At 37.2% G+C, this 16,645-nt stretch overlaps 1 long non-coding RNA gene across 1 annotated transcript in view; it reads left to right on the top strand.

Moving 5' to 3' along the window:
• The first annotated feature begins 7,128 nt into the window (after positions 1-7,128).
• Positions 7,129-16,645, top strand: part of LOC107715670 (uncharacterized) — a 22,891-nt gene continuing 13,374 nt past the window's right edge. Inside the window, exon 1 of the long non-coding RNA XR_001637132.1 lies at positions 7,129-7,139. This is a non-coding gene — a long non-coding RNA (uncharacterized LOC107715670). The remainder of the gene's footprint in view (positions 7,140-16,645) is intronic.

The raw sequence follows: 16,645 nt of genomic DNA, 5'->3' as shown, positions 1-16,645 counted from the left end.
ACGTCACCTTTTTGGATACTTTTCCTAAGCGTAGTTTATGCGTAATGCATTTCTTTCAGAGAACCAGACAAGCATTCTGTTGAATTTGATTACTATTTAAGTAGAGATGTACAGTAATGACCTGCTGCACATCGAGGGCTTAGCTGCTTGAGTAGCGGACTGCCATACATGAAGCTAAGGCAGGTTGATAAGCAGGAAAAATGGCCCTTAGATCACCATCTCAGGCGAGTGCTTGGTTAACCACAAATCTCTTTAGAAGACTCAAGTGCTTTGTCTTTATCCTTGCTACTCCACTTCACAGTCCTGATAGCGCTTTCCACAGGGTGATCCCAAGGACGTCAGCTTTACTGCAAAAGTTGAAACTCACAGGAAGCTTGACTTACAGTTCTTAAAACTATAAAAACTGTATTACTCTCCATATTAAATTGAAATCAAAACAGGCAAAACATTAAAAAAAATTTTTTTTTAAAAAGAACCAAGTTTTCTTTGATACTTCCTGTAGAGATAACTGTTTGTTGTTCAAATAAACATCTCATTACAGCCTCATTGGCAACTGTAAAAGTTTATTTACCGAATTCATAGTCCAGATGTACATTCATACAACATGCTGAGTTCGCGCTCTTGTCACTCTGCCCAGCATTTGCTGATCGTATCAGGGGAGCATTGACAGTACTGATGTTTACTAGGCTGAATAAACATGTGATGAGAACTGCACTTGTACTGCAGCCTGGGCTTTTTTTTTTATGTCGAAAGTCATGAAATGTTTGACAGGTTGCTTCAAAGCTTATGCCCAAAGCTTGCTTCCAGCAAGCCTGAGGCCACATTGGCACACAAAAAAAGATTCTCTTCATTAGAGAAGTACACATGGATTCCAAAGTGTTTCTAAACTTTTGATACATTTTTGGCAAGTAAAGTAATTGCTAAACAGGTTACATTCTCATTTCCTAATCAGTAGGAAATTTTAAAAAAGCACCCAAAAGGTCATCATTTCAACAGACCAGCTGAGTGTGCTTTGCCATGTGTGAGTGGTAAACTGAATCAGTGGGGAATATGTTTATTTAAGTATAAAATTCAAGTAAAATTATTTACAAAAAAGGACAAAAAATACTAATGCACAATGGCATTTTTGGTTGTATACCAAAAAGGATATTTAACAACTTTATTTAGCAATTTATAATAGTACTTTATTTCCTGAATATGCATGCTTCTTTTAATAATTCATAGCTAGTCTTCAATCAAATAATTCACATAGTTTTATAGACTGACAAATCACCAATAAATACATTGTATATACTAAAAGTCTTATATCAGTAAGGGGTTTCTTTTTTTTTTTTTTTTTGAAAGAAATATTTTTATTTAATTTAAGCATTAAATTGATCAAGGGACAGTGAAGACACTTCATTTGTTACAAAAAACATCATATTTCAAATAAATGTTGTTCTTTTAAATTAGATTCATCAAAGATTATTAGTTTACACACAAAAAAAAACATTAAGTGGCACAACAGTTTAATATTGGTAATAAAAAGAATTGCTTCTTAAGCACCAAATCAGCATATCAGAATGATTTCTGAAGAATCGTGTGACATTGAAGACTGGAGTAATGTCTGTTGACGATTCATTTTGTCATAACAACACATTACATTTTAAAATATATTAAAACAGAAAAACAATAAAAACTTATTTTAATTTGTAATAATATTTCACAATATTACTATTTTTACCGCAATTTTTACCAAATAAATACACACACGTAAATTTTCCAGGTCGGAATTAACGCACAGATGCAAGTAATTCACACACGCAACTTTCATCTCTCTCTCTTTCTAGATCTCTCAAAATGGCCATATTTGAGAAAAGAGTTGAGTAGTTTGCGTCACTGGATATAGCTCTTGGTCTATCGTAAAACAGTTGACTAATATTAAATGATTTGCAACTTCCATCTTACCCCGCTCTCTTTCAACATTAACCTGATGCTTTGCGCTGGAATTCACGCTCTGCTTCTGTGAACAGTAGAACACACCTACTTTGATTTGATTGGCCATCTCAGTCATTTTGTCATTGATGAGTGCTGTTGGACCAGCCTAAAAATGTCACTTTTAAATATTTTTGTCATCCTAAAAAGCAGAACGCTGTGTAACAGAGGGCAGCAGATTTGTGCAAGAATTTCTAATAATTGGGGGGGGGGGTGGACTTGAATAAAAGTTAAAGGTGTTCATTTCTCAATCACAGTTAGCTGTATATGATGAATCATTTCTAAATATATAGTCACATGACAAAAACAGGCACAGTTCGCTATATTAAGGGGCTGACACAGCTTACCCCACACTCCCCTACTGTATATTCATGTTTCACCTTCATAAACTGAAAGCTTGTTAGTTGTTTGTTGCTAACATACATTTGCCTGCCATTCTATTTTAAGCCCCACACAAATGTGAACCTGAGCATTGTGTCTACCATTTTCTCTGAAATGATCTCTCATATCGTCACTGTGGGATTTTGATCAACAAAATCCTTTTCCAGTGAACCCTATTTTATCAAAACAGCTATTAAATCTTGAACTAGTGTTAATTTCGTTAACGAAGACTATGACGAAAAATGTTCGTTTTTAACGAAGACCAGGCCACAATAAGGTCAATAAACGATAACTAATACTATATCAACATGCAATTTCGTTGACGAAATAAGACGAGACTAAAATGTATTCAAAAAGATAAAAACTTTACCAAAAACATCTTTTTATTTTCGTCAAAAACAGGAGACAAAACTGTCATGAGATCTCACTATATTGTTTGCGATTGTGATCGCTGAAAAAATACACTTACTCAATCGCTGTTGTTTTAGGCCTAATAGAGAAATAGACTATTGCAATTCTGGAATTAGTGGAATTACTAGGAATTTCACTGTTATAATATTTTTCGTTTGTTTTAGCTGTTTTCATAATGTAGACAGCGAGATTGCATAAGTCTTTGGTGTTGATTAAATACACCATGTATGTGTCCACATTCTATTGATTTGTGCTTACTAGAGAAAGTGCAATACCTGAAATGCAAAAGTAAATTTCTCAAATTACAACAATCATTACGATTATAATTTTGAGAAAAATCAGTTTAACCATTTTACAGAATGACGAAAATGTGACTAATATTTCATTGACTAAAAAACCTGACTAAAATGCTCATACATTTCATTGAATAAACAAAAACAGGACACGTTTGTCTAAATATGATAACTAAAATGTACATTTGAGTAAGACTAAATTAAAAATGGCTGCCAAAATTAATAATCCTGTACGGTTAATTAATAATAATCTTATTGCTAAAACATCAAGTTTTCATTGACTAAAACTAGACTAAAATACTTTAGATTTTCTTGGACTAAAACTAGACTAAAATGTTGAGACTTTTAGTCGACTAAAACTTGACTAAAACTAAATAGGATAAGGTTGACTAAATATGATTAAAAAAAAACTAACAAGGACATTTTAGCTAAGGACTAAGACTAAGACTAAAATGAAAATAGCTGAAAAAATTAACACAATCTTGAACCCAGGTCTCTTTGATATTTTCCCTTTAAGCACAGAGAGCACTAAGCAACAATAATCTTGATTTTGCATCAAGAGTCTTTGTTGTGGAATTATGTAGTCGGCTTGTGATGAGTATGAGTTTCAAGAGCATTTTAAGCCAAATCCCGGCTGATTTAACAGCTGTAAACTAAGGAATTGCCACTTGCACCAATTAGTTCTTTAGCATTAACCCTAATACTAAAAGTAACACATGCCTCAGCCTTTGATTTATTCAAGACAAAACATCCAGTCATTCCAGTGTAATGAATAAATTGCAGTGAGTAGGCAGTAGTTGCAAGGCCTCAACATCCCATCTGGTTTTCAACAGGGACACACAGGAACACGCAACTAATGCCAAAGATTATATTAATTACGCTTAATATAAAAACAAACAAAACAATTCTCCTGAGTCACCAGAGTAAACAGAAATTATGCTATCCTCATCTTAATGTGCCAAGAAACCAAGTCATACAACCTTTAAACATGCTTCAATTAAGCATTAGGATATTATTGGCATCAGAACAAAATCATATTTTGAGGTCAACAGAGGACAGTTTTGAAGTATTTCATCAGCAGAAATAATTATTTAGATTGTGCAGAAGCTTTGACTGGCTACTTGTAGGGGTATGCGATTGAATGATCGACTCGTTCATAGCAGAAGTCTCTGATATCAAACGGTGCGATTACTGAAGAGTTGATTGGTCCCTCAGAGATTTCCCATTGAGATAAAGAAGTGCTAAGGAAGTCCTCAATTCCTTCTCTGTAAACCTACTAATATTGCTAAAGGATGGGGAATAGCCTCGAGCAAGATGATGAGGTTGTGGGAGTGTGAGGGGGTGGTACAAGCAAGCTTTCCGGCTTATTCATCCTTTCTCTCTATTCCCATCTTCCTCAGTTTTCACTTCCTTCTCACGCTAATCTGTGGGTGAGAATTTCATCTGGACATTTGTGCATCATTTTCCGAGGTTTTCAAAAACAATGCAGGACCACAGGCACTCACAGGTCATTGTTGGGTTTGTTTATATTATTAAGTGTTTAACCTCTTTAATTTGGAGAATAAGGCTTCAAATTATGTGATTTTAAAGACAGCATGAAGTATTCGAAATAGAAACTAGGGCTGTCCCCGACTAAAGATTATCCTAGTCGACCAGTAGTCGTTCATTAAAACCATTAGTCGACTAATCGCCCGTTTATTATATGAATTTAATTACTTAAGCAAATATGGGGGGAAATGGTTTGAGTTTAAGGGTTGAGAAAGAATGTTATTTGTAACATTGTTTTACATTGTAGAGAAATACTAAACCATAATAGTAAGCATTAAAAATAGACATTAAGAACTTGCACACGCATAAAACGACACCGACAAAAGATATGATTATGAATATGTCGGGGGTGGGGGAGCTTTACTGAATATTCATAATGTATTAATAAAAGTATAACATTCACACACAGCACAACTTATGAACTTGTAACAATAATGAAAACACACTGTTTGGTAAAGAAACTAAAACAAATAAATATATCACAAAGTGCAACTTTGATAGTATAGGCATATGGGCAAAGTCACATGAAAACTTTTTTTGTGCAAACAAAATAAATAGTCAAAAACAGCCTTTCCTTAATAAATATTTTTAAACTGTAAGACAAATATATAAATAAACTAAATTAAACTCAACGAATATAGAGCAAACTGAAAAGGTTTAAGAGAAATAACGTTGAAAACTGCAAACACAATCATCCCGAAGGACGAGCCTTCAAATGAAACATTGAATGAAAAAAAAAGTTTCAGTCAGAAGTTCCCAAATTAAATATAGCATATCATATAGCCTATACTATATAAAAATAAATAAACAATATATATATATATATATATATATATATACTGTATATATATATATATACAAAACAACCTTTGTTTTGTCCTCCAAGTACATTCATTTCATCCTTCTCTCCTTCTTCACGCTGCTCTTCGTCAATGGCCATCAGCATGAATATCTCTGCCTGCTTTTCCTTTTTTTTCTTTGGTGTGGGCTCACTTTCCTCTGTAGGCCTACTGCTGGCAGAATCACTTTCTGGAACAGCGTGTGCAGATAAACTTTCAGCCAGATCCAAAACCGTGGAGTATGCCTCTTCCCGTTTCTCTGCATCGAGGAATGACAAGCTCTTAAAACGTGGGTCTAAAACAGCAGCTTGGGTATATATGCTGGTCGCAAGATTCCCTGTCTATTCCCATCTCTTGTCAATTTCTTCTGTTTTTTGTTTTTTTTTCAGTGTTTTAGTGGTTGGGCTGTCGTCATCGCACAGTAACAAGTGACGTCTCTTCATTTATGTTAACATGGGCAGTGTGGCTGACAGAGATGCATTTTCTTCCTGCGAGAGCAGCTCGGTGAGAGTGATCATAGGTTTCAGCACTGATACAATGTCCTTTGCTGTCCGCCACTGTGCAGTTGTGAGATCTAGATCTAACTTGTAACAATAATGAAAACACACTGTTTGGTAAAGAAACTAAAACAAATAAATATATCACAAAGTGCAACTTTGATAGTATAGGCATATGGGCAAAGTCACATGAAAACTTTTTTTGTGCAAACAAAATAAATAGTCAAAAACAGCCTTTCCTTAATAAATATTTTTAAACTGTAAGACAAATATATAAATAAACTAAATTAAACTCAACGAATATAGAGCAAACTGAAAAGGTTTAAGAGAAATAACGTTGAAAACTGCAAACACAATCATCCCGAAGGACGAGCCTTCAAATGAAACATTGAATGAAAAAAAAAGTTTCAGTCAGAAGTTCCCAAATTAAATCAGTTGTGAGATCTAGATCTCGCTCAGACCGTTTGTTAGCATCTGAAAGCACAGCTTTAACAGGCGATCTCTGTTCCAGAAGGCGCTCCATCATCAAGTACGTGGAATTCCATTGTGTCGAGACATCTTGGATGAGTTTGTGTTCAGCCACATTCTGTTGCTTCTGTTTCTCTGTCAAAGCTGTTGTAGCCTTGGCACTTTTCTTAAAATGTCCCACAAGGTGTCTACTGGTGGCAATGGTTCGACAGATCGGATCAGTTTTCAGAGCCGCATTTATGCACAACTGCAACGTGTGTCCCGCACAACAAACACCCTTGACATTACCCCAGCATGGATTATCAGAAAGTAGTTCTGCGCACAGCACCATATTAGCGGCATTGTTGTGTACGACTGCTACCCTCTTTTTTCCTGGTATCTCGTATTGCTCCATCACTTCACTGAGTCACTCTGATATGTTGGCAGCTGTGTGGCTCACCTCCAACACTTTTGTTTCCAACACAAATGAATTCAGTCGCCAGTCTTCAGAAATAAAGTGTGCAGTGACGGTCATGCAAACTTCGATCTGGCTAGAGGTCCATATGTCGGTTGTGAAGCTGAGTGCTGAACAACTTTTAAATTCCTCAAGGTCGAATTCTTTCGTTGTGTTGAACTTGCTTGTTATGGTGTGAATGACTGTTTCATGTTTGGGAACACTGTAGCCGGGCTCAAAGAATTGTATCATTTTAAACCCTCACCGCTGACGATGTTGACTGGTCTCATGTCAAGTGCAATGAAGTCAGCTATTTTGTCCATAATGTCTCTTTTTCGTTTCTCGGTAAGATGGGGTTTCATGTCAAGAGTTTGCGGAGTCAGGGTCAGCTGCGAAGTTGAAGCTGACGACGCGTCATCTTCGCAGTATAGCGGATGAGCCTAGAGAAATGCATGTTAAGTTAAACATTTAACTTTCACACTCTGCACAAATACTTAGATAAGTGCCTAATATATTGGCGCATATTACCATTAAAATGAGTGGCTATGTTAAGTGGCTAACGTTAGCCTACTAGTCTACTTACATGTTTTAAATGATAAGTCATGTTCGATGTCGACGAATGGTATACAAATTGTTTGCCTGCAGAGTTTGCAGACAACCTTTTTGGGGTCATCTTTTATCCTTTCAAAATGATCCCACACTTTCGATTTTCTTCCCGACATGATTATTAGCAGGTTGATTTGCCAGGCCCGCTGTGTTAATGAGCTCTCTGTCGCTGACTGCGCCACTTCCTGTGGAATTTTTTTTTTCCGCGACTAACCGACCAATGAAAATTTAGTTGACCAAGCCTGTTCTGGTCGACTATCGATTAGTCAACTATTAGGGGGCAGCCCTAATAGAAACAGAAACTTCAGAAGGAAATGTTTCTTCTGTATAATAACTTGCACTGATGAGTCGTGAATAAATGAGTACAGTAAATGTTTGGATGTTAAAACATTTACTAATATTTAAGCATTTCTCCACTAACATTAACCATTGCACCTGTCAACAATCAGCTTTTTTAAACCAATAAGCAATCAGTGTTTTTGAATGAATCAGTTGAATGAATTAAAGACAGTAACTTGTTTTGTTACAGAATTAATCAATGATTTGAATGAATTGGTTGAATGAATGATTCGATGATTCACTCAAAGACACCTACATCTAAATATTCCCTACAACACAGTAGGTGAAAAAAAACAAGGGTAATATGCCTGAATTCACATTATTCATAAAACAGTAGGTAAGAAGTAGCTGTGTAAATCAGTGCACATCCAAGGGACACTTTAAAGGGCTCCTATTATGCTTTTTTACAAAGTCTTGATTTTGTTTTGGGGGTGTACTAAAACGTGCCCTCATACTTGGTGGTTCGAAAAACGCATTATTTTTCACATAATTTACATTATTAAAGTACCTTTCTCCCCAGCCTGGCACAACTGGCTCGATTAGTTCCGGGTTTGATGAAGGTCCGCCTTCCGAAAAACGAAATGTGTTGTGATTGGTTAGCTATCCCAGTGCGTTGTGACTGCCGAACAGCTTAGACGTGTTTCAGTACTACCACGCCCCTTGCTCCGTCTTTCAACAAAAGCTTTTTGCCGAGCGTCGCGCCCCATCTTTAACATTCGAACACATTAGGCTTGTTTGAGATCAGCAAAATCTGCGCAGAACCGATCACCGGTGATCACCGTGAGATGCATGCCGGTTAGAAAAGTGTCTGAGTTACGTCCGACTTTCTCTGATGTCATGCTGACGTGGGCCAAAAAACTCTCGCGATGGCGAGGCGGCTGTGTCAGATTGTGTAGTCGAGCGCAGTTGCTCTCCACCGACTGCGCTGATCAAAAGCATGATGGGAAACGACTGATTGATGACACAGCTTAATGCTCATTGGTTCAGACAACTGTGACGCTGTGGTTCTCTTCTAAAATATTTTATTTTTTACCTTATTTCATGTGATTATGTATTTAAATTATGTATGAATGTTCCCAAACACTATGACAGTGCGATATCTGTGTGAGATATGTGATTTGTTGTCATATTTCTATAAAAATCTAAAATACATGTTTGTATTAAAGTAAAAATGGATGATAAATACACCTTTCATATAGAATTAAATAGCAAGCACTTTGAGTGTCTTGTTCATCATATTTATTTTCATATAAAAGCAACAGAACTGAAATTATATCATGTTTATTAGCAACACAGCATGTGTGTGAGAATAACGCGATATCCGCCTTTGATCTCGTTGGTATCTGTTCCACTTCAAGAGCTCAGAACTGTCCGTCTTGACTGCGCTTATTTCACTCCTCCCCTCACTGCAGCCGCCTGCTCTCGCCTACATTTCAGGCCGGGCGAGGCGCATCTCAAACAAGCCTATTATTTTCTATGAGTGTACGCACACCAGCGGCGCCGTTCGCCATCTGTCCGCGGCACTCAGCTACGTCGTGTTGTACTTGTTGTAAGAATTGTTCTAGACGCGGCGTTGCACTTCTCGTCCAGTGTGCGACTGCCTTTAGACATTCCGAAAACTTGACGCTACAGCAGCTCTTCTTCTTCTTCGTTTTCTCTGATGCACTAACTCTGCAGCAGCACTTCTTCTTCGTCGTTGTCTTGCCTGATGCACTCAACCAAGTGTTCTAACCACGGACCTCGCCCCTCCCCATCCCCCAACAATTCGAATTTCTGTAGGTGGGAATTATATTAATTATATTCTAATGGGCCGCTTTGTGACATCACAAAGCCCGGAAAACAATACTGTACTCCAAACGAGCCGTTCGTTGTAGTTCTTGAAAAGGGATTTTTTAAAAACGAAATATCTCCCCTTGGAGTGGACTTTTGAGATTTGTAACTTTGTAGATCTTTTTTATGCCCAAACATACACACTACACACTGGCTAAAATTAAAAAAGTGAAAAAGCATAATAGGACCCCTTTAATATCCTATGAGGCCGTAGGAGAGAATTTGTGAATGGCAGTGAAGAGACACAAGCGACGCTGGTAGGTCACATGACATTGACAACATGATAAATGTATGTCACATTCATACTTTACATTATTTTTTAATGGTCGTGAAGTACTTATTCAAAAATAAGTACTCAAAGTAGTATGTGATTTCAGATGTTACCAATCACTTGTTTCATTCCTGAATGAATCAGTTTTTGAACAAATCAGTTGAATGAATGATTCAATGATTCACTCAAGGATAATCACTTGTTTTGGCACTGATTTTTTCAGTGTTTTTCACATTCACTTGTTGCTACTCACACATTTGCATAATATAACAATATAATATTATTTTTACATCGCCACAGCCATATCAACCTGCAGCCTAAGACTGGTTGCCCACTGAAGCTAAGCAGAGCTGAGCCTGGTCAGTACCTGGATGGGAGACCTCCTGGGAAAACTAGGTTGCTGTTGGAAGAGGTTTTAGTGAGGCCAGCAGTGGGTGCTCACCCAGTGGTCTGTGTGGGTCCTAATGCCCCAGTATAGTGACAGGGACACTATACAGTCAAAATGCACCATCTTTTGGATGAGATGTTAAACCGAGGTCCTGACTTTCTGTGGTCATTAAAAATCCCATGGCACTTCTCGTAAAGAGTAGGGGTGTATCCCAGGTGTCCTGGCCAAATTGCCGCCACTGGCCAGCATCATCCAGGTGGATGCTGCACACTGGTGGTGGTTGAGGAGAGACCCCCTCACATGATTCTAAAGCGCTTTGGGTGTACAACAATACACAATAAAGCGCTATATAAATGCATAATTCATTCATTCATTATTTTTACATAAACATTTAACTGTTATACAACTTTATGTAAGACATTCCCCTTAGAAAACATTATTATCTTAGCAATGAAGAACACAAATTTTGTGACGCAAATGGCACAGAAATGACACACTTCTATTATGATGGGAAAGTGCTGACACATTCCCTTACATTCCATGCATTTGCTTTGTCCAATGTAAATCTTATATGGTACTGTATTATCATCAGTATGTCTAGGCTAGATTGATAGTAGGTCTAAATCAGGCTCTGGCAGGAGACTTTAATTTTTAAGCTTTTGAAAATATGAGAAGTGTTTTACAGAAAATTCCCTCTCCAGTGCCTCACTTGCAGTTGCACTCTGAAGTGTAATGAAACCAAACACTTAGCCGCCAAACTACCAGCTGCAAAGCCCGACCTAAATCCACTCTACTGGTCTCAGTGTGGGATTGCCTGGCAAATTATCATGCTGGCCGTTAGATATCCACTGATGGCTGTCAGAACAGTGATGGATGCGTTATATTTACATTTGAGGGATGAAGAAAAATAGCATCAGGGTTTTATTTCGGGGCTGTGATTGAATGCTCCAGCAACCGTAACCTTGTCATTTGCCTATGGTATGAATGTCTATATTCCCTGTTTTTGATAAATCTGTAAGGGCCTGAACATTGTATCTGGAACATGATGACTCGTTTGATGTAAAATGCAACTCAATTGGTGTAAATTTAGGAGTGCATTCATTATGTGACACTTTAATCAGGTTTTGGTAAGGAGGTCAGCATTTGCATTCACGCAGGCACTACTGTTAAATGAATGGCATAAAATGTGATCATATGAAAACATATCTGCGTTGTTACCCCTCTGATTTGTAAAATCCCCCATGCATTGGCTTGCTAAAGGGTATGCAGAGCCAGTTCATTAGGAATGATGGGAAGAACAGATTTATTATAGAACTGAATATAATAAATGGTCTTTGAATGAGGCTACTGGTTGATCATAAGCAGACTGTCAATGAGTATTTAGAGGAAGTTCAGTCCCTTGCTGAAGCTAATTCAGAAGTAGTTTTCTGCAATAATTTGTTTTTCTACATTGAGATGGTTGGACCAATGCCTCACTTCTCAATGAAACAGCCATGGTCACTTTGCAATCATTTAAAGCACCTGAAAATGTGGTACACAGAGCCAAGAAAGCCACATGGGGAACACAAAGCCACTACCTTTTTCGAAACAAGCCAGGCAGCTGTGCGGTGATATCTAACGTGTTCTATCGATTAGTTTCTAAGTACATCCTGTAGTTTAAGCCTTGATTAACTCTTTGGGATCCAAAGACTTAAGACGGTCTAAAAATAGCGCTTTCTCAACTCATAACTGGTCATTTCAGTGCAGCAGAAGTAGCGGTTGATAAGAAGCCAGACTCTTGTGAATGACATAAAGCTTAGGCTGGTTCTTTTGACCAGGCTGAGGCATTTTTCAATGTCACTGCAAAACCAATAATATTCTTGTAAAAGTATATTAAATTGAGAATCCAGAAATGATATAGTTACTTCTGCGATTACTTGTCTAAATCCTACATGTTCCATTGGCCGATTGATTTGGACAAATCTTCCCACAGAACCAAGGGCAAATACTTGGTTAACTTTCTCAAACTTCCACCAATGTTCATCCAAAATAATGAAAATTCGGTCTTCATTTACTCACCCTCTTCTTGTTCAGAATACAATGAAGAAATTTTGTTTTCCATGCTTTTACAAAGCTTTCGAGCTTCAAAAATTATTTTAAGTGTTATGAAATAACACTGTTCGTATTCCTTGTGCACTGTCCATTGAAGCCATATGATAGCTTTCTGTGAGAAGCAGAATTTAAATAAGTAAATGATGACAGAATTTTCATATTTGGGTGAACTATTGCTAAGTTTATCCAGCTTAGAGTCCTAAATAGCACCAAATGAAGAGAAAACAAAGTGTAGCGCACAGGTTTGCCTTGTGCCAACTGGAGGAGCAGAAGATGGTAGCTATAATAAGGAACAATCATGGAAAATGGAGGTCAGGGAAAGTATAGCAGTTATGATTAGAGAACAGAAACATTGTAAAGGAAAGACAACAACAAAAATGACTAATGTACTTTTTCTTTGGAGGACATGTCATATTGAACTTAAAAAGTGCATGATTGCATGACGTTTGTAATGATGAAAGTCTTAACAAATAGGATTGTTTGCCATTACAAAAGCCACTGAAAGGTCTGATTCCATCAGCCAAATAGCACAAAAACAACTTGTTCTTCGACTGGAAGCTGCTGTATTTTCATTTATCGAACCCCAAGATGCAGAACTTAATGCTCGAGCTCCGGTCACTTTCTGATGCAGTAAGTATGCCAGCAAGAGAAACCAAAAGCAAGGAATAAGTTGGTTAAGAAAGAGTGATCTGAAGATAGGGTGAAACCAGATGGCAGAAGGGCATGAGTTATTCAAACAAAGACCCACGGTCACTCTGCTCAAGGCACTGATGCTCTCAGCAGGAGGGCCGGCTAGGTTACCTGAGGCAGTGTTTATTTTTCAGTACCAGCGAGTCTGGCCTGGCCTACACAATTCATCTTTCCACTCTGTCGAGAGAGGAAAACTTATATTGAGTCCCTGGTTACTTGATAAATGGCAGATGATCAGTTCAATGTCATACCCACCCCCTCTGCTTCCCACCGCCACTCACTGCTTCTCATCTCCCTCTCTCTCTCTCTCTCTCTTCAACATACTCAGCCGCATCCTCACTCACCAAAAGTTATTTTGATTGGTTGACTTAACAATTCCCTCCGGGCTGTCATGACCACATAATCAGATCTGGCAATATTTCTTCAGCTTCACAAGGGAAGACAAGAGAAGAGGATTTGTGTAGAAAACGTCAGTGTGCTTCAGTTTCTGCTTTCTTTCTCTGATGATCTAGTACTTTGTTCATCCAAATGTTTTATAACACAATCTCTCTGTTTCAATATTGGAGATGCTTAAACATAAAGCTACGGCATTGGTTTCAAGGTTTGTTCTTTGTGGTTAAATCAACCAAGCAGCCAATGGAAAAGCTAACAGCTCTCTCCAGGTATTATAAACCTCCTTGATTGGTTTTCCCCCAATTCAGGTTTGTAGTTTATCCGTTAAATATTAATTCATGAGATACACCTTCAAAAAGAGAAAATTCACCCATGCTGAAAGATAATTTGAGTTTCACAAATGATCTGACTGAGAGCAGTAATTCTTTGCTATCGACAGTAGCATATTGCACATCAGTGCTCAGTGTGAACTTAAGATAAGGAGCTAAAGCCTCAGCGAAAATATGCATTCTTAACCATTTTCTATAACGCCATGTCAGCAAAGCAGTTTTTTTCCTAACTGGGCCATTTATTAGACGGGTCTTGCTGGGAATATATGTCATTGTAAAATGGCTTCCAGCACGGGTTCCCCATGATTATGAGCCCCCCCCCCAAATTATTTAATGAAATCAAAGCTAATATGAATGCATTTGATTCTGTTTTTAGTGGGATCACAGGTAGTATCACCTCAAAACTAAAGCAGTCACTTTTTTAATGTTGTACATTTTTAACACCAGATATTATATTATATTATATTATATTATATTATATTATAAATAATAAGTATTTATAATATAAGCAAAAGCAATTTTTAAAATCTAAGTATTTACAGGATAAAAAAATAAAGGTAATAAAGTAACATATAATTTTTTTCCCATATATGTTTACCTTTTAGAATGCTTAAAATGCTGAGTGTTTTTAAATCTCAGTTTCATATAACATATTTTAGTACAATAGCACTTGCTCAAGCTTGTCACCACACTATATGGCAACACTGTTATTTTAGATTATTTAAGACATGAAAACATAAAGAGTAAAGCTGAAGTGTGTGAGATGAGGGTAGAGGATTGTTGTTGCGTTTTTACCCAGATACAAACATATACGTGAGGGTTTGGAAAGTCTCTTTTATCTGTGACTGCAGGCAGATTATTTGGTATGTGAAACACAGAGCAGACAGCAGCTCCCTCTGTTAAGCTTTCCCCTCACATCGCTCCACAATGCCAGTTTGAGTGAGGCCGAGTTGGCTACAAAAAACCTAAGGAAGGCAAAAACAACCCCCCCAAAAAACCCTGCAGCTCCACTAATAACATGCACACATACTTTGTAAAACATGCATGCACATCTATGTAGACATATTCTCAAAAATATATTTGTGTTTTCACCACAGTTGTGCAGAAAGATTTTTTTACTGAGTGATGGAGAAAGAGGAAAAACGAGTTGGAGCTTAAAATATCTGGTGGTTTACACAAAAGAGAAAAGATGAGACCATTAAAAGTAACATCCTTTCATGCATGTTTTTATCAATAGCTACAGTATGTATTCAAATAACAGTACAGTCCAATCCGCTGGATGTGTTATTGTGTTACAGCTGGGAACAATGATGATTTAAAGGTGACATATCATGAAAATCTGACTTTTCCAGGTTTTAAGTGCTATAATCAGGTCCCAGGTACATCTACCAACCAAGGAAACGTGAAAAAGATTAACCCAGTAACTTTGTTTTGGTAAGCCTTTTTCTGTAAGCGTTTGAGAAAACGAGTGCGTCAGATTTCGCTCCCTTGGCGACGTGGCAAAGGGATCTCATTATATTATTACCGCCCCTTAATCTGTACGTTTCCACCCACGGTGCCATCATTTTGATTTCGCGACAACAGTGTACCAGCTCTAATGTCATGGTGAAAGTTTGAGCTAAGCACCCTACTGTTCTGTCTTTGGCTGCACAGATGAGCACAGAACACTATTTAGAGTCCCAGCCTCAGAGACAAGACAGCAGTGGATTTATTGATTTATTTACTGTATATTGCTGCTGCCAAACAGATCTAAAATAAACATGCGATTTATTTCCCAGCTGTTTACCTTCACAGAGTGAGCAGCAGCTCATTTGCATTTAAAGAGACAGGCCCGAAAAACAGCGTGTTTCTGCTTCCACTCAAAATAGGCATTTTCAAAATGTTATAATAAATGAAGTATTTTGAGCTGAAACTTCACAGACACATTCTGGGGACACCAGAGACTTATATTACATATTGTAAAAAGGGGCATAATATGTCTCCTTTAAGTAATTATGACTGCTACACTTGATACTGGCATATTTGCTCATTGTACTTGGCACAATTGCTCAAGCTCCAACTATTTTATACTGACTTTTTTGGTCATTCCACAAATGCTCAATTGGACTGATCTCCGGGTTTTTCTGGGCTGCAGCATGACATTGATTTTTCTTTGGTTTTAAACCATTCCATCTGTGACTTGAACTATGGATTGTGGTCCTGTAGCAAGATGAATTGTCTTTATAGTTGACACGGTTTTTACAGTTGCCCCAAAATTTATTTGTACACTTAAAAGATAAATTTCAGCAAATAAATGCTATACATTTTCTCAGGACTACCTTTATGTAAGTATTTTTCAGTTTTTAACCAGCTGATGGCGAGGTTTTAAATACAATACATGCACAATGTGATTTACATTGTTGTAAGATAGATAGATAGATAGATAGATCTTATCTTATCTTATCTAACGCACTGATATTCATAAATTTTTAAAGCTGGCTTAAGTGTTCAGATACTTTATGGGGATCAGTGTATTACAATTAGGGATGGGTATCGTTAAGGTTTTAACGGTATTACTACTCTTACCGATACTGCTTATCGATTCGGTACTTTAACGGTATTCTTATCGGTACTTTTTGTTTTATACATATATATATATTAGGGCTGCACGATATATCGAAATTATCGAAATATCGCAAATGTAAATATCGCAATATGCATATCGCAACGGCGTGCGATATCATTATCATTTTAATAATAGGCTACTTAAATCAAAACGTTGCAAAAGGTCAAAGTTTTAGTTCGTCGCATATAGCAGAGAATTGCTTGATGTTAAAAAGAGTTATTAAGTGCAATAAGTTGCAGAAAACAACTCTTTGCCGTCT

Source organism: Sinocyclocheilus rhinocerous, unplaced genomic scaffold (assembly GCF_001515625.1).
Source record: "Sinocyclocheilus rhinocerous isolate Xijiao unplaced genomic scaffold, SAMN03320098_v1.1 scaffold2948, whole genome shotgun sequence".
Taxonomy (NCBI): domain Eukaryota; kingdom Metazoa; phylum Chordata; class Actinopteri; order Cypriniformes; family Cyprinidae; genus Sinocyclocheilus; species Sinocyclocheilus rhinocerous.
The sequence above is the reverse complement of the archived record's forward strand: the minus strand, read 5'-3'. Positions and strand labels throughout refer to the sequence as shown.